Below are 23,185 nucleotides of genomic sequence, written 5' to 3'. Positions count from 1 at the left end.
TTGCAACTTTAACCCCCCCTTGCCATATAAGGAAACATATTTACGAGTTCTGAGGATTAGGCATAGATCCCTCTGGGGGGCGCTTATGCAGCCTCGCCGACCTCCCAGCACACACACATCTGAGCATGCTCTCCCTCTGTGTTCCCTGCCTCTTATGTACCCCAAATTCTGCTGGGATAAGGGATCCTGAACTAGGGGCCAGGCAGGAGGCAAAGACAAGTGAAAAGGGCAAATGGTGCCGGACCCTGCTGGGCCTCCTGCATGCACAAATCAGAAGTAGCGGAAGCCGGGTGCAGTGGCTGAAATCCCATTTCTACTAAAAATACAAAAATTAGCCAGGCATGGTGGTGTGCACCTATAGTACCAGCTACTCAGGAGGCTGAGGCAGGAGAATCACTTGAACCCAGGAAGCAGAGGGTGCAGTAAGCTGAGATCATACCACTACATTCCAGCCTAGGTGACAGAGCGAGACTCTGTCTCAAAAAAAAACAAACAAACAACAACAACAACAAACAGAACAAACTCTCAGTCTAAGGGAGGGGCCCCTGCTCAGGTTTGCTAATTGTTGCCAGATGGGAATGCTGTCCCTTTGGCCAAACTTCAAAAAGAAAACGTTGCATGTATGTGAAATCATCTTTTGGCAGTTAAATCACATTCCAAGATACAGTGAGACACCAAATGGGCTAGCCAAGGGAAATGTGTCTGCAGGCTGGATTTGTCCCATGGACGGTGAGCTGGAGACCTCTTCCCTGGATTATGATACAGCAGTCGCAGTCTGAAAAGGAGGCAGCCCACTAGTGTGACTGGTAGAAAACTAGGGGCCCAAGAGGGAAAGGGGTCTTCTCCCCAAGCAGACAGTGAGCCCTTCTCCATCCCTGTCCACCCTGTCCAATAGTAGAGTAAAGGGCTTGTGGTGGCTTCTGAAAGTGGCCCTAGCTCTTGGCTAGGGCTAGCATGGCAGCTTGGTAACATGCCCAGGTGAGGACCCCATGGGGGCTGGTGGCCAGGCTGGGCCACTCCTCCAGGGCCAGTCTAAGAGGGATAGATTTGGCATATGCAGTTCAGCCTCCCCACAGATCCCCGCCCTCTAGGCCCACCACAGTGCTATCCCCAGCCAGGCAAGGGCCTCTGGTGTCCCAGCCAAGGCCTGTCCTCTAAAGAATTATCTGGAGAAACTTTCCCAGAATGCTGGGAATCTGCAGGGATCTTGGCAGAAACGAGAGGAAGAACTTAGAAAGGATGCCTCTGTTAATCATTACAATATGCCTCAGTGTCTTCTGCAGTGCTTAGGGAGCAAGTTCCCGCGAGACAAAGGACCAGAGTGTAGGAAATGTGAGAATATATGTCCCCTTCAAGGACACCTGGCCTGACAATGTGGGTGATCAGCTTCCTGCCAAAAAAAAAAAAAAAAAAAAAAATCACAAGAACAGAGACAAAGGGTCTTATCATACTACAAAATGACCGAAAACAATACAATTATAAGACCCAACCTTTCTGGTGAGACTGTAAGGAAACAGACACCTCGTGAACTGTTGTGAACTCTGAAATGGTTGCTCTTTCTGGAGGACACTATGAGCCTATGTTACAAGAGCCATATAAACAGTCCTACTTCTTAGACCTTAGCCCAGGGAACAAAGAGAGCCTTCTGCACATTACTGTGTACAGAAAAGTTGTCTGGGATAGTGAGGAAGCGGTGAGAAACAGCCCTGGTGCTCAGTAGCTACCACGAAGTAAACAGCACCTTATGGATCCTGCAGCCATTAATACGATCAATGTGAAGATGGGTTTTGGCTGTGGAAAACACTAAGAGCAAGTAGTAGCAGGCAGAAGTTCACTAAACAGGGGATACCCTCCCATCACAGTGGGGGACTGCTGCCTTTATCAGTCTCCAGCAGAGGGGAGGGGCCCTGCAGGAAGAGCAGGAGTGGGTATTTCAGGAGAGGGTCCTTGGGTACAATATTGTTTCAAAATAAAAACAGACACGTGTGAATCCATCACCCACCCAAAGCACCAGAACACCTCTAATGATTTCAGTTCACCTCTTCCTTGACATCATCCCTCTGTCTCCCCTCAGAGATGGTTTCCTGAATTTCATCCTTGTTGTTCAAAAAATCTATAGTTTCATTGCATGATACACTGAAATTATTTCTTTAGTCTTGCTTGTTTCCAAACTGTGTAAAAAGAGCATCAGTTTTCTGAGACTTGCTTTTTTCACTAAACATCATGTTTTTGAGACTCATACAGGTTGATGGATGGAGCTGAAGCTTCTTCATTTTCACTGCTATGTTGTGTTTCATTATATAAATCTACAATTTACGCATTCTTTCATTGATGTGCATTTGGGCTCTTTTTTCACATTTGAAAAGTGTCATGAGCATTTTGGTACTTATTTCCTGGATCATATCTACAAATGGCTCCCTAGAGTATATACCTGGGCGTAGAATTGTTGGGTCATAAGGTATCTGGATATTCAACTTTATAAGACAATGTCAAATTGTTTTCCAAAGTGGGTCTGTGAATAATTCTGCCAGGAATGTATGCAAGGTACTTTTCTCCACTACTGGGTATTATCAAACTTCTCAAGTTGGCCAGGCATGATGGCTCATGCCTATAATCCCAGCACTTTGGGAGGCAGAGTTGGGCAGATCACCTGAGGTTGGGAGTTTCAGGCCAGCCTGACCAACATGGAGAAACCCCATCTCTACTAAAAATACAAAATTAACCAGGCATGGTGGCTCATGCCTGTAATCCCAGCTACTTGGGAGGCTGAGGCAGGAGAATCACTTGAACCTGGGAGACAGAAGTTTGCGGTGAGCCGAGATTGTGCTGCACCATTGCACTCCAGCCTGGGTAACAAGAGTGAAACTCTGTCTCAAAACAAAAAACAAAAAACTTCTCAAGTTTTGTCAATCAAATGAATGTATAAATATCCTACAATGGTCTTGATTTGCATTTCCCTCATTATTAAAGAGGTTGAGCATCTTCACGTGTATTGTAGGCCACACGAGTTTCCTCTTCATAAAATGCCTGTTAGGTCTTTGGCCCATTTTTGTTTTTTAGACGGAGTCTTGCTCTGTCACCCAAGCTGAAGTGCAATGGCACCATCTTGGCTCACTGCAACCTCTGCCTCCTGGGTTTGAGCAATTCTCCTGCCTCAGCCTCCCAAGTAACTGGGATTACAGATGTGCGCCACCACGCCTGGCTAATTTTTGTATTTTTAGTAGAGACTGGGTTTCACCACCTTGACCAGGGTGGTGTCGGAATTCCTGACCTCAGGTGATTCCACCCACCTCGGCCTCCCAAAGTGCTGAGATTACAGGCGTGAGCCACCGTGCCCGACCTGATTTGTGGTTCTGTACATACTGTTTACATATTCTTGATCCTAGTCCTTTTTCAGATATAGATGTGTGTGTGTGTGTGTGCGCAAATATCTCATTCCAGTTGTGTCATTTTTTTCTACTTTAAGATTTTCATTTTTAAGTTTTGTCTGCTTAAAACTGCTATATTGCTAAATTTGACTGTAAGCTTAATATTGCTATATTGTATTTCACTATATAAATATACTACAATTTATACATTCTTATATACCTGTAGTCAAATTTATAAATTTAAAATTTTATGGTTAGCACAAAACAGCATAGTTTTTGTGTCTTGATTAGGAAATCCTTCCTCATCTGAAAGTCAGAAATAGATTCCCTTATATTTTCTATTAGAAGTGTTATTATTGAAATTTAAGGCCTTAACAGGGCTGGCATTTTTGTTTATGATATGAGGAACCTAATTTTAATTTATTTTTCCATTTACTGACCTATCCTGCCACTCCCCTCTCAGATATCAAAACTTTATGTTTGCATGGATGTATTTCTGGGCTTTCTATTAGCTATTCCTATGTTGGCACATTCTCATTCATTCATATAACTTTATAATAAATTTTGATAATTCGCAAGGCATATCATTCTTATTATTCTTCAAAATTTTCTTAGGTATTTATACCCTTTGTCCTTCAATATACATTTTAGAATCATCTTGCCAAAAATAATTTTATAAAAAATATGTTCTGGATTTTGAGTAGGGTTGTATGAAATCTACAGATCAATATGGAGAAGAATTGACAACTTTTATTCATGACCATGAGACAGCTCTACATTTACTTTTCTTTCTTCACATATTTCTGTACATTTTATCATTATTTTACACACAGGTCTTGCATATATTTTTAAACCATTTTTTAAAATGTGGTAATACATACACAACACAAAATTTAACATCTTAACCATTGTTAAGTGTACGGTTCAGTGGCATTAAGTGATTCACATCATTGTGCAACCTTCACTACCATCCATCTCCGGAACTATTTTCCCAAAAAACTGAAATTCTGTACCTACTGAATAATAACTCCCCTTTTCCTCCTCCCTCAGTCCCTGGTAACCGCCATTCTACTTTCTGTGTCTATGAATTTGACTAGGTACCTCATATAAGTGCAATCATACATGTCCTTTTACGATTTGCTATTTCACTTAGCAGAATGTTTTCAAGGTTCATTCACACTGTAACGCGTATTATAATTTTATTCATTTTTAAGGCTGATTCATATTTCATTGTATGTATATACCACATTTTCTTTATCCATTCATCCATCCATGGACATTTGTGTTGTTTCCACCTTTTGTCTATTGTGAACAATGCTGCTGTGAACATGGATGTACAAATCTGTTTGAGCTCCTGCTTTCAATTCTTTCGTGTATATACCCAGAAGTAGATTGTTGAATCAAATGGTACTTCTGTTTTTAATTATTTTAGGGACCATCATACTGTTTTCCATAGTGGCTACACCATTTTACATCCAATACAAAGGGTTCCAATTTCTCCACATCCTCACCAACATTTGTTTCCTTTTCTTTAAAAAAATTAATAATAGTCATCCTAATGGGTGTCTTGTACACATTTTGTTAGATTGTTCCTAATCTATATTTCAATATTATAAATGGTATCTTTTAAAGATTCCAGTTTTTAAAAATCGTCTTCGTTTGAAATGATTTTAGGGTTTTAACAAAAATTGTGAGGCTGGGCACGGTGGCTCATGCCAGTAATCCCAGAACTTTGGGAGACCAAGATGGGAGGATCACTTGAGGCCAGAAGTTCAAGACCATCCTAAGCAACAAAGTGAGACCACATCTCTACAAAAAATAAAAAAATTAGCCCTGCATGGTGGCACACACCTATAGCATAGCTTCTCTGAAGGCTGAGACAGAAGGAGCGCCTGAGCCCAGGAGTTCAGCTGCAGTGAGCTATGATTGTGCCACTGCAATCCAACCTGGGTAACAGAGTGTGACTTTAGCTCTACAAAAAAAAAAAAAAAAAGTTGCAAAAAAATGAACACAGACTTCCCATTCCTTCTACACCCAGCTTCCCCTAATGTTGGCATCTTACTGATCTAACCCAGAAAATTAACACTGACACAATACTATTACATAATCTATAGACCTAACTTGAACTTGGCCAATTCTCCCACTAACATTCTTTTCCTGGTCTGAGGTCCAATCCAGGGTCCCACACTGTGATTCGTTGTCCTGTTGTTACCAGGGTGTCCTTGCTCCCAGAGCTCCCAAGATGGTGGTGGGCTGCTTCCAAGATGGCAGCAAGCCTCTTGTTCTCTGACCTGGGGTTCTTGGCCTCAAGGATTCTAGAGAATGGAATCTTGGGCCATGCGGTGAGTATTATAGGTCTATCGGAAGCCGTGGGTCACGGAAGAGAACCGTGGAACCCAGCTACTAGTGTTCAGCTCGATTAGGATGAACCCAGGCACTTAGCTGTGCAGGAACAATGGCAAGCCTTTAGCCCAATCCGGAGCGGCAATGGGCACCTCGCTGGATCAGGAGCACAGCAGACACCCTGCCGGATCCGGAGGGGTGGAAATCAGCAGTGGGTTTGCGACTGCGACTAACAGCAGTGGTGGACGGCAAGCAAAAGCTCAGCTCCAGCCGTAACAAACATGGACCAGTAGAGTGTGCAGTTGCAAGATTTTATAGAGTGAAAACAGAGCTCCCATACGAAGGGAGGGAACCCAAAGGGGTAGCTGTTGCTGGCTCGAATGCCTGGGTTTATATCCCAATCACTGTCACTCTTACTGTGCTCTCAGGTGATAGATGATTGGCTATTTCTTTACCTCCTTTTTTTGCCTAATTAGTATTTTAGTGAGCTCTCTTTACTATCTGATTGGTCGGGTGTGAGTTAAGATGCAAAGCCCTGTGTTTAAAGTTGGAAGCGTTCACCTTCCCAGCTAGGCTTAAGGATTCTTAGTTGGCCTAGGAAATCCAGCTAGTCCTGTCTCTCAGTCCCCCTCTCAACAGGAAAACCCAAGTGCTGTTGGGGAGGTTGACTGACGACTGCTCTAACTGCTTCCTGCTGAATTGGGGCATAGTAGGAGTTGTGCAGTTGAGATTTCCTCGGGAGGGGTGCCTTTGATATCATCAGCATCAGAGCATGGGCTAGCAGGCCGGTCCAGGGGTCCACAGTAGGTCTTAGTCGTGGACTGCATCTGGGGCTCCATTTGAAGAACAATTTGTAGTTTTACAGCTTCGATTCTGGAAGAGACAAACTTAACAAGAGACAGGGATTGAAATGTATGGCCTGCAGTGTAGGGGATTATTTCTTTGGCACACTTTACAGGCCCTGACTATCTGCTTGATAGTTTTAAAAAGGTCTGGTCCAGTAAACAATAATTTGGCCATCTGATGGGTGCTATCAATGCCTAAATGAAAGGTTTGGTGAAGGATTTCAAGTAATTTTCATTGGTTAGCTGCAGGAAAAAGTGTTTTTCCTTCTTCGTTGGCTAGCCATCTTGAGGGGAGGAAACTATGTCCTCGTGAGGTTCCCTATTCTATTTCTCCTGCTGAGTACCGGGGCTTGGTTTTCTGGAGAGGATTACCCCATACTAGGGATCCTTCTATAAGCATTTCTAATGGAGGGTCCTGCCTTGTGGTTCTTTTGGCTTCAATATCTGCTTGGTGGTTCCCTTCTATTTCCCTTTCCTTTCCTTTCTGATGACCCTGGCAGTGGAAGACTGCCACCTCTTTAGGTTTCTCTACCGCCAGTAATAATCTGCTAATGGCTTCCTGATGTTTGATAGGTGTTCCCTCAGAAGTTACGAATTCCCTTTCTCTCCATATTGCTGCGTGGGCATGGAGGACTAGGTAAGCATACTTAGAGTCTGTATATAGATTTACCCTTTTTCCTTCTCCTAATTTTAGTGCCCGAGTGAGGGCTATTAGTTTTTCCAGCTGAGCACTCTAGTTCCTGGTGTGAGGGGATTACTTTCAAGTAGTCCATTATCACTGACCACTGCATACCCCACTTTTTGAAGTCCTTTTTCTACAAAGGAACTTCCATCAGTATACAAGCCGAGGTCAGGATCAGTCAAGGGAACCTCTGAAAGGTTCCCTCGAGCGGCATAGCTTTGAGCAATCACCTGTTGACAGTTATGTTCTATCTTTTCTTCATCGTCTGGAAGAAATGTAACTGGATTAAAAGTTGCAAAAGTGTGCAGTCACAGCACTGGCCCTTCAAGTAATAGAGCCTGATATTTAAGCAAATGGTTGTCTGACAGCCACAAGTCTCCTTTAGCAGTGAGTATGCTGTTCACATCATGAGATGTCCACACAGTAAGATCTCTTCCTTATATTATTTTAACTGCTTCAGATACTAAGACTGCTACTGCTACCACTACCTGTAAACAATGAGGCCAATCTTTTGCCACTACATCAATTTCCTTACTCAGGTATGCCACGGGATGCAAGCTGGTCCCTCGGACCTGTATAAGGACTCCTAGAGCTATTCCTGTTTTTTTCTGTGACATATAAATAAAAGTCTTGCCCTGTTGGCAAGCTTAACACTGGGGCTTGAGTTAGGGCCTTCTTTAGGGTCTGGAAAGCCGCTTCTGCTTCAGGTGTCCATCTTACTAAATGGGTATTGGCTTTCTGAGTTTCCTTAATTAGTGTATATAATGGTCTGGCTATTTCGCCGTCCCTGGGAATCCATATTGGGCAGAAGCCTGTTATGCGAAGGAACCCTTTTAGTTGCTTTAGGGTTTTGGGATGAGGATAAGCCAGTATAGGCTGGATATGTTCCTCACTGAGGGCCCTGGTGACCTTGGATAATTTTAGCCCTAAGTATTTAACCTGCTGTAAGCAGAGCTGAGTCTTTGGTTTGGAAACCTTGTAGCCATAGGTGGTGAGGAAATTTAAGAGTGCTTGGGTGGCTTGATGGCATAAGGTTTCCGAACGGGTGGCTAAAGTAAATCATCCATGTACCAAAGGACAAGAGTGTCCAGGTATGAGAACTGGCTCAAGTCTTGGGCTAATGCCTGGCCAAGTAGATGGGGGCTATCCCTGAACTCTTAGGGTAAAACAGTCCAGGTGAGTTGAGATGTTGGGTTCAAAGGATCTTCAAAGGCAAACAAGAATTGAGAGTCAGGATGTACAGGGATGCAGAAAAAGGCATCCTTAAGGTCCAGGACTGTAAACCACTCTGCTTCCTCTGGTATTTGGGAAAGCAGAGTGTAAGGGTTAGGTACAGCTGGGTATAGGGGGACAGCGACCTCACTGATAATCCTGAGATCCTGCAATAACCTCCACTGTCCGTTGGGTTTCTGTGCTCCTAAGATTGGAATATTGCAAGGGCTATTGCTTGGTTTTACTAGGCCTTGGGCTTTTAGGTCCTTAACAATCTTTTGGAGTCCTTGTTGGGCCTCGGTTCTAAGGGGGTACTGCTTTGGTAGGGAAAAGAGGCGGAATCCTTTAATTTAACTTGGACAGGATGGGCATTCTTTGCTCGTCCATATTGTCCTTCTCTTGCCCAGACTTCAGGATTAATTCCTTCCTCAAGCAGGGGACAACAAACAGGTGTTCCTTCTCCTATGTTCAGGTGTATAATGGCCCCTGCTTTTGCTAGTATGTCTCTCCCTAACAAGGGAGTGGAGCTTTCAGGCATAATTAGAAAAGCATGTGAAAGAGTAAAGTTCCACAGTCACAACTTAGTGGCTGGGAGAAGTATCAGCCACTAAGTTGTTCCCCAGTTACAACCAGACAGTGACTGGCTGTCCTAGGATCCCTCGGATAGTGACAGATTTGGAGGACAGTTGTCCAGGACAGGAGAGTAAGATTGAGAAGGCCACGCCAGTGTCCAGAAGACAGTTAACCTCCTGGCCTTCAATGGTCAAGCATACCTGGGGCTCTGTGAGGGTGATGGCATGGGCTGGCGCTTGTCCCGGGCACCCTCAGTCCTGCTGCTGGATCATCTGGTTAGTGGTTCTGACTCAGGACCTTTGTCCCCTGGGGCAGTGGGCCTTCCAGTGATTCCCGTGACATAAGGGGCATGGACGAAGGGGCAGCTTATTTTTGTTTTTTTTAAAGCAAAACTCCATTTTTATTATTTTTAAATTCCTTTGAATTCTGGCCTGTGTGCCATAGGATTTCTGGAATGTCACATTTCTTTAGAAAATTTCAGTGTTAAGTCTAGGTTCATTAAAAAATACTAACAAAGTTTAGGAACATACTTGGTGTTTCAGAAGACATATGGTAGGTGTATTTTTTTGGAAAGTACCTGGATTTTGAGAAATTCAGACCAATCTAAATTTACCTTGCCGTTCTTGGTCATGTACTCTCAAAGGCCAAAATAACAGATTTACAACAGTATAAACCAGCAAATTCTTGCCATTCTTTTGGTTTGTTAGTCTTCTCTATACAAGTTTGATTTTACGTATACACCCTGGCATTCTTGAGTCTGGTTCTAGTTACTGGTTTAATGACAATAATTTAAGGCAGAAAAGGAATAATGACCGCATATAAGGGAGCCTCCTTAGGCAAAGAAACAATAGTTTTTTTTTTTTTTTTAAAGCCAGGGAAGAAGAGCAACTTCCAAATAATAAAATTTCTTCCTTAAGTAATGACGGTGTAGAGGGCCTCATAGGAGACGGTGCAGTGAGTCATTCCTTCCTGTTTCATCTCCCCTCTTAAGAGTACCGATTTTGTGATCATTGCCTTATGGCCACAAACAAAAAGCAAAGAGTTAGGCTATATGTTGCTAAACTACAGAATCAGTTGAATTCCTACTTTTTCATGAGCATCGGCTCATATTTTAATTTGGTAGTTTGGGGTTTTAAGCCTGCCATTCTTTTGCAATGTCATAGAAATCAGCCACCCTACCAGAGGGGTACTTACATTTCTTGTGCTCTTCAACATATTTTATGGTGCCCACAACTTTTTCCTCCTGAAATTTACTCTCAGTAAGACATTGTTCTAGATCATAATAAGTAAATATTTAATTGACTATTTTGTCATAAGACTCCAAATTTTCTATCCTGGAATCATATATGCATATATTAATGGAAAGTATTTCTCTTCTACCCCGTCTCAACAGCACAGTCCCAAACACCCTACAATTCCCTAGACATTATCCATTCCCATTTTTGTACCAATATCTGTATCAGTTTGATCTTTCCAAGTGAGTAAAACTCATTTTGGCTAACTTAAACAATAAGTGAATTTGTTGAAAACCTAAGGGCGTTATAGAATTACTGAAAAGGTTAGACAGCAAGGTTTGAAAATTAATTGCAATCAAGGCATTTTGGGGACCCAAGAATCAGAAATTCCAGGAAGAGATCCGTAACAACACAGACTGGATGCTGCCACTTTGTACGATCAATGGTGTTTCTTCTATCCTTGCACAACAGTTTCAACATTTAAATCCCCAGAAGATAGAATCCAACTGTGGAAGTATAGATCATTTACTAGGGAGCAAGAAAGAAAATTATGGTTCTATTTGAAATGGTAAATGGAGTTTGGATGATCAAAACTGACAAGTTATCTTCTACACATGGGCAATTATGAGCCAATACAGCTTTTGAAAATATACATAATATTTTGTTTGTGTGTTTTGTTCTAAAGTATTTTATTTTATTATTATGCTTTAAGTTCTAGGCTACATGTACACAACGTGCAGGTTTGTTACATATGTATGCATGTGCCATGTTGGTGTACTGCACCCATTAACTCGTCATTTACATTAGGTATGTCTCCTAATGCTATCCCTTCCCCCTCCCCCAATCCCACAATAGGCCCCAGTGTGTGATGTTCCCTTTCCTGTGTCCAAGTGTTCTCATTGTTCAATTCCCACCTATGAGTGAGAACATGCAGTGTTTGGTTTTTTGTCCTTGAGATAGTTTAGTGAGAATGATGGTTTCCAGCTTCATCCATGTCCCTACAAAGGACATGAACTCATCCTTTTTTATGGCTGCATAGTATTCTATGGTGTATATGTGCCACATTTTCTTAATCCAGTCTGTTATTGATGGACATTTGGGTTGGTTCCAAGTCTTTGCTATTGTGAATAGTGCTGAGGCAGCTTATTTCTATTTGGACAATCTTTTTTAAAGTGTCCTTGTAGATTGCACCGGAAGCAAGCACTATTAGGCATTCGATTTGCCCAGGTTTTCCCTTTTCCAGAGCCTCCAAAGTCTGCTTGCCTGAGGGCCATGACTAAAGCGGTGGCCTTTTTTTATCCCGTTTGTCCCATTCTGCCTGCTCCTCCTGATCTCTATTATAAAAAACCAAGGTTGCCAAGTTCAATAGGGTTTCCAAGTTTTGCTCCGGGCCTAAGATGGACTTTCGAAATTTTTTTCTAATGTCTGCAGCTGACTGAGTGATAAACTTATCCTTTAAGATTAGTTGGCCTTCAATAGAGTCAGGTGACAGGGAGGTATGCTTCCTCAATGCCTCCCTTAGTCTCTCCAGAAAGGCAGTGGGATTTTCTTCCTTTCCCTGTGTTACAGTGGACATCATTTGATCATTCATAGGCTTCTTTCTAGTTTTCCTTAGTCCTTCTGGCACGCAAGTTAGCAAATGTCTGCAGCACCAATTTCCATGTTCGGATCCTGTGTCCCAGTGATGGTCTACAATGGGAACTGCCTGCTGGCCTGTGGGGAATTGTTCTTTCCTCTGTTGTCATCCTATCTCTCAGTTGGGATTAGTGTCTGTTTTAGTAGTAACATTATTTCTCTCCATGTCAGATCAAAGGATTGTCCTAACCCTTGTAAAACATCACTCAGATAGCCATCAGGGTTATCTGAGAATTTACCTAGGTCTATTTTAATTTGCTTTAAGTCTGAGAGAGAAAAAGGTACATGCGCTCTGGCTGGGCTGAATTCTCCTCCTACTGCTTGGAGGGGGCATAATCGGGGAATACTGGCACTCTTTGGTTCACTGTTTACCCCTTTGTCTACCTCCTTTTGGACCGTTTGGGTTGAACGGGGGTCCTTATGAGTTGGGGAAGGAGTCGGGGGGATGCCAGGGTAGGGAGGTAGACTCTGAGGTTTCCTGTAGTGCATAAATCACACTTTTGACATAATTGTGAGTTGTCTCTTAATGCAAAGAAAGTTTGTACATATTGCACTTCACTCCATTTGCCTTCTTTTCTACAAAAAGGTCTAGCTGTAAGATGGTGTTATAATTTATGCTTTCCTCAGGAGGCCAGGTTTCTCCCCCCTTGAAGAGGATATTGTGGCCAGGCGGTACTGCAGAAGAATATGTCGTTTCTTTCTTAGTGTCTGGGGGTCAGATTGGTCCTAATTCTCCAGAATACACCTTAGGGGTGTTTTTGCCTTGGTGGGAACGTTTCCCATCTGAAAAAAGAACATAGGGATGTCAGCACCCCTAGTCATTTTCAGATGAGCATTAGTCCTAGAGCATCCTCTATGTTCCTAATGTTTATTCCTTTCCAGGGTGCGTAACCACCCATGGACCTCTGCTTATCGGATTAGTTACGCTCACTGATGTAGCAGTCCTGCACCTGTTTTCCCGCCTTTCTTGACCACAAAGGAAGGGGTCTGGGCTGCTGGATTCTAGTGGTCCTTTACCAACTCATCCAACATTGCCTTTGTGCTCAGGGGTGAGTCCTAGAGCTGGGCTGGGTTCCTGAGTATTTCATAACAACCCAGTTTGCCTCGTCAAGATGCATCCCCATAAACAGTTCTTTTGCAAACTCGTTTCAGAAAGGGTGTAGGTAACTTTTTGAGTCAGCATTGAGATAGAGTTTTTTGATTCTGTAAGTACTTTAAGGCTTGGCTGAATGCAAACAGCTCCAACGTTTGAGCAGACCAATTATTGGGCAATTCTCCTATCTCTGCTTCCACAAGAGTCTCCCTGTCAATTACTGAATACCCATTGTGGTTTTTTCTCAATCACCTGTCCTGAAGGGAGTTCCTCCTAGGTGTGGTCGGATCTTTGTATGGTAATTAAGATTTAAATCCCCTGTTAGGAAACCTGCTGGGTTAAGGGAATTTTCAGTGGTTAATGTTAAATCACTTTTTTCTAACAGAATAGCCTCATACTTTTAGATTTTTGAGTTAGTAAGCTACCTTTTTGCTTTTTTGACTTAGAATAATTCTGAACTGGTGAAATGTGCTCACAATGAGGTTTCCTCTAAAAGTTACTTTTCTACTTTCTTCGGTTAGCAAAGCAGTTGCTGTTACAGACTGAATGCATTTGGGCCATCTGTTGGTTACTGGGTTAAGGATTTTTGATAGGAAGGCTACAGGTCGTCAGTGGTCTCAGTGTTTTCAGGCTACATCCTTGTTTACACTGACAACAAGGTGGTATTGGAGTGTTATAGGGTCACGGAGAAGACCTTCAATTATCAATTATAGGTTTTAAGTTTACCCTGGCTTTTAAAGAAATAGGGCACACCATTTTTTTTTTTTTTTTTTACTATTTCTATCTTTCTCTTTCTTTCTCTCTTTGACTCCCTTTTTGTCTCTCTGCCTCTTTCTCCTCTCTATCTCTCTGTCTCTCCTCTCTGTCTCTCTTCTCTTAGCCATTTACAAACTTGGGGCCCTGGCAAGGGTGGTGGGGAATGGGTCCCACATATAACTGCCCATGTCGAGAGCTGTACACTTAAATTAGGAGGGACACCACGGACAAGACTGACTGTGTTTATAGCCTAGATACCCAAGGACGCAGTGTAGAGTTTCCTTAGATCCCTTTGGAGATACAACTTGCTAGAGGAAATGAAAGTCTGAACCATTAGTACCTAGGAGGCAGCCATGGGAGGAAGTAGATTCAGAGGTAAAGAGAATTGTGGGGCTACACTTTCAAAAAAGTCGTGGTCGGGACCCAGGAGGTATTGGTCAGAAGGAAAGGTAGGGGCGCACACATGGGCGACTGTTGAATAGACTTCTGCTGTAAGGCCAGGAGTTTGGGACCATAACTTTCTGCCTCTAGTCAGCCCCAGGATTCCCCAGGAAAATTGAAAGTGGAAGCTGGTTCCAGGCAGAACAATGTTCCCAACCCACAAGGGTTGGGGGTTGTTATAAAGCCGTTCCCCAGACAGCCTCACAACTGACTCTTAAGTCTGGTGGCCATGCTAATCATTTTTAACTGGCTGACAGGTGCCCGGTATTTTCCTCCAATTCTAAGGAAGGATAGGACAGAATAGCAAATGAAAGTGGTCCAATATTACTCACCACTTTGGAGGCCCCTTTGTGGTCACCAAAATGTTACCAGGGGGTCCTTGCTCCCAGAGCTCCCAAGATGGTGGCGGGCCACTTCCAAGATGGCAGCAAGCCTCTTGTTCTCTGACCTGGGGTTCTTGGCCTCACGGATTCCAAGGAATGGAATCTTGGGCCATGAAGTGAGTGTTACAGCTCTATTAGAAGCTGTGGGTCACGGAAGAGAGCCATGGAACCCAGCGACTAGTGTTCAGTTCGATTAGGATGAATCCAAGCACTTAGCCTTGTGGGAACAATGGCAAGCCTTTAGCCCATTCCGGAGCGGCAATGGGCACCTCACAGCAGACACCCTGCCAGATCCGGAGGGGTGGAAGTCAGTGGTGGATCTGCGACTGCGGCAAACAGCAGTGAGGGACAGTGAGCGAAAGCTCAGCTCGAGCCGTAACAAACATGGACCAGTAGAGTGTGCAGTTGCAAGATTTTATAGAGTGAAAACAGAGCTCCCATAAAATGGGAGGGGACCCAAAGGGGGTAGCTGTTGCAGGCTTGAATGCCTGGGTTTATATCCTGATCATTGTCCCTCCGTCTGTGCTCTCAGGCGATAGATGATTCTTTACCTCCTGTTTTTGCCTAATTAGCATTTTAGTGAGCTCTTTTTACCACCTGTTTGGTTGAGTGTGGGCTAAGTTGCAGCCCCGTGTTTAAGTGGATGCGGTCACCATCCCAGCTAGGCTTAGGGATTCTTATTTGGCCTAGAAAATCCAGCTAGCCCTGTCTTCTTAGTCTCCTACAGTCTCGGAAAGTTCCTCAGCTTTCTTCATGCTTTAATACTTGAAAAGTACTAGGCAGTTATTTTGTAGAATGCCCCTCAATCTGTTTGGTGGTGTTTTTTTTGTTTTTTGTTTTTAATTTTTCTTCCACTTTTATTTTAAGTTCAGGGGTACATGTGCAGGATGTGCAGCTTTGTTACACAGGTAAATGTGTCCTGTGGTGGTTTGCTGCACGGATCAAACTATCACCCAAGTATTAACCCCAGCATCCATTAGTTATTCTTCCTGATGCTCTCCCTTCCCCACGGACCCTTGTTTGGTGTTTTCTTATGATTATATTAAGGCATGTATTTCTGGCAAGAATACTTCAGAAGTGCTGTCGTGCCCTTAGTACATCATATGCAGGGGTGTATGATGTCATCACATCCCCTTACTGGTGATTTTAATTTTGATTACTTGGTTAAAATGGTATCTGCCAAATTTCTTCACTATGAAGTTATTATTTTCCCCTTTGTAAATGATAAGTATCTTATGGTGAGACACACTTTGATATTATGTAAATATCTGTTTCTCATAACTTCATCCTCTAATTTTAATATTCATCAATGATTCTTGCCTGTGACAGTTATAACTGGTGCTTGCCAAATGGTGATTTTTGTATTTTCATCTTTTTTTCTACACTTATTACTGTGGGATTCTTCAGTAAGGAAGAGCTCTCCCTTTGATACTACTTATTTAATCATTTATTTATTTATATCATTATGAACTCACATTTATTCTATGGGTTATAACCTATTACTATCATTATTTATTTTGTTGCTAAAATTGTCCCAGATTTGTCCACTGGGGACGCCTTCAGTTTGGCTCCTGTGTTCTTTTGACGTGCCTCCATCATTTTAGGGTGCTTTCTTGCTTTCTGGCACCACAAGATATTTTATAATCATCTTGTACTGTCCCTGCTCCAACACTGGAATCAACCATTTCTCCAACGAACCCTGATTCTTTTATTTAAGAACCAAGATCTGAGTACTAGGTGTGCTCATTGCTACTAAGTTGTTATTTTTTCTAGGCCATCTAGTGGACAGAGCTAGAAAATAGAAAATAGACATCTATCTATCTATTATGTATCTATGTATCTATGTATCTATGTATCTATGTATCTATCTATCTATCTATCTATCATGAGTTCATTCTGGTATCTTTGGTTCCAATCCAACACCACAGTCTTCATTCTAGTCTTCCCTGTCTTTTGTGTGTGTGTGTGTGTGTGTGTGCGTGCGCGCATGTGTTTTAGACAGTCTCGCTCTGTCACCCAGGCTGGAGTGCAGTGGTGCCATCTCAGCTCACTGCAACCTCTGCCTCCTGGGTTCAAGCAATTCTCCTGCCTCAGCCTCTGGAGTAGCTGGGATTACAGGCAGGTGCCACCATATCCAGCTAATTTTTGTACTTTTTAGTAGAGACGGGGTTTCACCATGTTGGCTAGGCTGGTTTTGAACTCCTGACCTCAGGTGATCCACCTGCCTTGGCCTCCAAAGTGCTGAGATTACAGGTGTGAGCCACCGCGCCCAGTTTCCCCTGTCCTTTGTTGTAACTCCTTTCTCTGACAAAAACCTAGGTCTTATTATCTACAATATAGTTACTTATTTACTTAAATATAGTATACACATAGTTTCAGAACCGCAAATCCATCTCTGTGAAAAACAAACTCACTAACTAGGATAACAATACTTGTGTATAGTTCTTTTCATCTTTAGCTTTACAATATGTAGTCAATATGCTATTTTTCGGTTACTTAGATTAGTCCTTTTCTTCCCCATCCTCTTCAATGCAGTTATGATGTTTATTTGTATCCCATTAGGTTTATTTGCTGCTGTTGGATTACTTCTTTGTACAGGTTGGTTTTAATTACCTATTTGGGGATGGGGTGTATGTGAAACCTTACTAAGGCTGTAAAATCAGAATTACACAAAAAGCTATACTCAGAGAATGGTCCCTCCCCTCCCATCCCATCTACCCCATTCCATTCCCTCATTCTTTTCACCTATTCGCACCCACTCACCCTCAGAGGTAATTAGTCTCATTAGTTTGTGACTTGTTCTCCTGTATTTTTTTCACAAATGAGCAATACATGTACATTCTTATATCCCCTTTTATTACATGAAGAGCAGCTTACTAGAGATACTCAAGCATTTTGCTTTCTTCACTTACCAATATGGTCTGGAAATCATTCCATATCAATGAATAGACATTTTCCTAATTCTTTTTTACAGTTGCATAACGTCACTTTTTTATTTTTGAGATGGTCTTACCCTGTTACCCAGGCTGGAGTGCAGTGGAGCATTCATAGCTTACGGCAGCTTCAATCTCCTGGGCTCAAGTGACCCTCCTGTTTTAGCCTCCCATGTAGCTGGGACTAACAGCATGCATCACTACACCTGGTTAATTATTTTATGTTTTGTAGAGATGGGGTCTTATTTTGTTGACCAGGCTGGTGTTGAACTCCTGGGCTCAAGCAATCCTCTTGCCTCAGCCTCCCAAAGTGCCAGGATTACAGGTGTGAGGCACCACGCCAGTTCTTGTATTGCACTGAGTGGCTATACCACTGTTTATTCAGCCAGTCTCCTATGTATATGGATATTTAGTTTTTTCCCAATATTTTGCAATACAATCAATGCTGCAGTGTGAATAACCTTGTACATATGTATTTTCTTACTGTCGGAAGTGTATTTCCAGGGTAAATTCCCAAAGTGGGATTGCTAAATCAAAAAGCAAGTGTCTACATAGTTTTTTAGGTGTATCAGTGGTCTGTAAGACTGCCCCCAGGCTCTGCAATTCACCAGAAGCATTTATGGGCCTCAAAAGTTATTCTAGGGCCAGGTGCAGTGGCTCACACCTGTAATCCCAGCATTTTGGGAGGCCAAGGTGGGAGGATCACCTAAGATCAGGAGTTCAAGACCACCCTAGCCAATATGGTAAAACTCTATATCTACCAAAAATACAAAAATTAGCTGGGTGTGGTGGTATGCGCCTGTTGTCCCAGCTACTTGGGAGCCTGAGGCAGGAGCATTACTTGAACCTGGGAGGTGGAGGTTGAAGTGAGCCAAGTTCACACCACTGCACTCCAGCCTGGGGAACACGGCGAGACTTCATCTCAAAAAAAAAAAAAAAAAAAATGTTATTATACACACTGCTACAACTTATTACAACAAATGGGTACAATGCAGGGTCAATAAAGGGAAAAGGCACAGTGGGTGGAGTCTAGAGGATACTGGGTACAATCTTCCCATCTTCTCCCAATGAAAGTACATGGGATGCCCTTACTCCCCCAACAATGAACTGCAGCAACATGTGTGAAGTCTTTTCTGCCAGGGAATCTCCCTGAGCCTAAGAGCCCAGCACTGTTATTGGGGATTGAACGTGAAGCCACACAGTGCCTTCATGACTAAAACTTCCATGACTGAAACTGCATTGCCCAATTTCAGACCCCAAGAAGGAAAGATGTTCAACATAAGGCACAAGCTATCTAGACAAGCTGGTACAATGTGGTTCAAGGTTCCAAGCATGCCAAACACTCTTTTAAAACATGTTTTTAGAGATAAGGTCTTGCACACTGCAGCCTAAAACTCCTGGGCTCAAGCTATCAGGAGTGGCTCAACCTCCCAAGGGGCTAGGACTACAAGTGTACTCCACCATGCCTGGCTAATTTTTGTTTGTTTGTTTCTTTAGAGATGCGGGGTGGGTCTCGCTGTGTTGCCTAGGCGGGTCTTGAACTCCTGGCCTCAAGCAATTCTCCCCCCTCAGCCTCCCCAAATGCTGGGATTATAGGCATGAGCCACTGCACCTGGCCCCAAACACTCTTAATGGTAGCAGAGGGAACACTCCAAAAGTTCAATTCCAGAAGCCAGCCAAAGATTAATCACTCAAGTAGTCCTTTCTTAACATGTGCAAGACGTAAACAAATCAGGATGTCTGGGTTAATTCGTTCTTTAATATCAGGTATTACCGAATTGTCCTTCAGAAAGGTTGTGCCGGTTTGCATTCCCATCAGCAATGTACGAAAGAGCTTGTTTCCCCACAGCCTCATCAACAAAATGCGCCCATGTGATAGGTGAGAAACGTTATCACAGTATTGCTGTAATTAGCATTTCCGCAAATTTTGAGTGAGTTTGAATATTTTTTTATTGAATGGAATACTTTTACAAATTATATTTTCTAATTGTTTTGGGAGAAATGCAACTGACTTTTATATATTCACATTATATGCAGCTACCTTGCTAAGCTCTCCTATTGTTTCTAATTCTCAGTAGATTCTTTGGGGTTTTATTTTCTTTTCAATCTTTATGCCTTTAATTTCTCTTTCTTATCTCATTGCACTGGCTAGGGCCACCAGTATAATGTCAAATAAGTAATTGTGAGCATCTTTGTCTTCCCTCTGATTTTAAAAGGGATACTTTTAATGTTTCCTTTTTAGAATTTTTTTGTTGTTGGGGGGAGAGATAGTTTTTTTTGTTATTAAATCAAATAATTTCTCACTTTTCTTAGGATTTTTCTTTAAAAATCACAAATTGTTGAATTTTATCAAATGTGTTTTCTGCATCTATAAACATGATTATATGGTTTTCTCCATTGATCTGTTAAGTATTGATTTATTACTTGTATAAATATAAGTATTTATATATTATCTAGGCCAGGCGCAGTGGCTCAGGAGGCTGTAATCCCAGCACTTTGGGAAGCCAGGGCGGGCGGATCAGCTCGAGGTCTCGACAAACCTGGCCAACATGGTGAAACCCTGTCTCTACTAAAAAATACAAAAATTAGCCAGGTGTGGTGGCACATGCCTGTAATCCCAGCTACTCAAGAGGCTGAGGCAGGAGAATTGCATGAACCCAGGAGGCGGAGGTTGCAGTGAGCTGACATGATACCACTGCACTCCAGCCTGGGCAACAAGAGTGAGACTCTGTTTCAAAAAAAAAAGTATATATATATGTATATGTGTGTATATATATATATATATATTTTTTTTTAAAAATATTTTCTAATAGTAAAACCATCTTTGCATTTCTGGTTAAAACTGTTTTTAACTGGCCGTGCATGGTGGCAGATTGCCAAGACAGGCAGATTGTTTGAGCTCAGGAGTTCCAGACCAACCTGGGCAACACAACAAGACCTCATCTCTACAAAAAATATAAAAATTAGCTGAGTGTGGTGGGTGCACCTGTAGTCTCAGCTACTCAAGGAGGCTGAGGTGGAAAGATTGCTTGCGCCTGGGAGGTCAAGGCTGCTGTGAGCCGAGATTGTGCCACCACATCCTAGCCTAGGTGACCAAGTGAGACACTGTCTCAAAGATAAAATAAAACTGCATTTACTGTGATATATTTTCTCTTAATGCACTATTAAATTTGATTTACTAACATTGTATTTAGAGTTTTTTGCATCCATTTTTATGAATGAAACGTATCTGTCATTTCCTTTTTGTACTGTAATTTTCTAGTTGTGCTATCAAAGTTAAAAATCTTTGGGAGCATATATCTTTGCCTATTCTCTGAAAAAAAATTAAATTGGACTTCCTTTGTTGGAAGATTTTTTACTTCTACTTTAATTTAGTCATTATAGAACTTTTAAGACTTTCTATTTATTCTTAAATCTGTTTTGAGTAATTTTGTTTTAGAAATTTAATTCACCTAAGTTTTTAAATTCATTGGCATAAAGTTGATGTTCATATCCAATTATATTTTCAGTCTTGCTATATCTATATATTCCTTTTTGCAGATATAAAAGACTTATTTGTATCTTCCGTCTTTTTTATTTTATTTTTTTACATAATTTCACTAAAGGTTTGTCTATCTTATTAATCTATGCAGGGAACTAATTTTGAACTTTGTTGATTCCTTTTCTTGTACTTTTGTTTCTAGTTCCTTTATTTTTTGTCTTAACTTTACTACCTTCTTCCTTTACTTTCTTTAGATTTATTCTTTTGTGTTTTTTCCCACTTATGACGGTTGTTTAGTTGATTAATTTTCAGTCTTTCTGATTTTTTATTATAAAGCACTTAAAGCTATAAACTTCCTACAAGTACCACTTTTTATACCACCCATAAGTTTTGATATGTTATGGTTCTTACTATCATTCATTTATAAATCTTTTTAAACTCCCACCATGATTTCTTCTTTAACTTTTTAACTTAAAAACATATGGAGCTATTGCTATCTCTATCATCTCTATATCTATCTTCATTCCATCCTCATGGGTTAGAAGACTCAATATTTTTCTTAAGATATAAATTCTTCTCCACTATCGATTCAATACAATCTCAATGATTGCATTTATTTAATACAATCAATATTTGAATTTGCTTACATTTTTCCCATTTTTACCACTCATTATTGCATCTCCGGCTGTCCTCCAGAGATCATTTTCCTTCTAGTCTTTATTTATTTAAATATGGAACACTTTACAAATTTGTGTGTCATCCTTGTGCAGAGGTCATGCTAATCTTCTCTACATCGTTCCAATTTTAGTATATGTGCTGCCAAAGCCAGCACCGTTTGTATCTTTTAAACGTTCGATCAAATCAGGTCTCTTGCTGTGTGTTCTCTCAATTTCTGATTATCTCTATAATTATCTTTATTTTACCCTAGTTCTTGACAGACAATTTTGCTGGGCATACAATTCTATGTGGTCTATAATTTTCCATCCAGGTTTTGAAAATATTCTTCGCCCTCCTGGTTTCCTTGTTGCTTGACTTTCATCTTCTTTTTTTGTTTTTTTGAGACAGGGTCTCTCTCTGTTACCCCGGCGGGAGTGCAGTGGCGTGATCATGGCTCACTGCAGCCTCAACCTCCCAGCCTCCTGAGTAGCTGCGACTACAGGCACATGCCACCAAGCCTGGCTAATTTTTTTTGTATATTCTTGTAGAGACGGGATTTCACTATATTGTCTAGGCTGGTCTTGAACCCCTGGGCTCAAGTGATCTACCTGCCTGCGCCTGCTTCTAACAGGAGACTGCTGAGGCTGTTCATTAGTCAGTGGCCTGTCTTCTCTCCAGCTGATTTTCAAGATCTTTTCTTTGTCATTGGTGCCCTGCAGCTTCACAGCAATGTGTCTAGCCATGGTTTGCTTTTTTATTTATCTTGCCTGAGATAAGTTGCGTTTCCTGGATCTAAGAATTTGTTTTAAAAGTTTTAGAAAACGTATTATTTTTATTTCATCTCCATTTTTCCTTGTGGAGTTCCAATTCGATACACGTTAAATCTTCTATCTACCAAGTCTCTTTACCTCTCTCTCGCATTTCAGCAGTTTATTCCAGTTCACTGATTCTTTGTGTCAAATCTGTTCAACTTTCCTCTTAGTGTTTTTATCTCAACATCAACTTGTCATTCAACAAGCTTTCATTTTTGAAAGTTCCTAATCTTCCTTCCAAAAGTGTCTGCTTTTTCCTGATTGTTGTTGTAAGTTCATTTTTGTAATTACAACCTTTAAATCCTTAAAAAGTTCATACAATAGCTGTTCTAAATTTTGTATCTGACAGTTTCAACATCTGCAGTCTAAAAGTCTGTGGTTTCTGGGTTCTGTTGACTCTTACAGAGGCTTGTCTTCTCAAGCTGTAATCTCTTTGTTTGATGTACATCCGTGAGAGTCTTGCAGAATCAACTTGAAGAAATTTTCCTTCAGAGAAGGCTCGCTTCTGCCTCTGCTCTGAGCCAAGGGGTGCCCCGCACCAGGAACTGTTACCCCTTCTGAGAGTTTTGGCTCAAAACAGAGTTTTAAGCTTAGTTTCCCCTCCTCGCTGCTGTTGCAAGGTAATATGCTCACAGTCAGTACTGCTCGCCTTCCTCCTTCTGCCCACCTGCCTTCCAGTTTGGCTCCATGCTGCACCACCTCACCACCGCACCAGCCTTGGCGCCCCGTCTCTGTG

The 23,185-nt window shown here is 41.8% G+C and overlaps 1 non-coding gene across 1 annotated transcript; it reads right to left on the bottom strand.

The window, feature by feature from the left end:
* Nucleotides 1-21,705: 21,705 nt before the first annotated feature.
* LOC119620752 (U6 spliceosomal RNA) lies at nt 21,706-21,812 on the bottom strand. Its single transcript, XR_005237304.1, has one exon. It is a non-coding gene; the product is annotated as a U6 spliceosomal RNA (small nuclear RNA).
* Nucleotides 21,813-23,185: the final 1,373 nt, after the last annotated feature.

This window comes from Chlorocebus sabaeus, chromosome 15, assembly GCF_047675955.1.
Source record: "Chlorocebus sabaeus isolate Y175 chromosome 15, mChlSab1.0.hap1, whole genome shotgun sequence".
NCBI classification, from domain to species: domain Eukaryota; kingdom Metazoa; phylum Chordata; class Mammalia; order Primates; family Cercopithecidae; genus Chlorocebus; species Chlorocebus sabaeus.
Note: the sequence above shows the minus strand (reverse complement) of the source record. Positions and strands in the feature narration are given on the sequence as shown.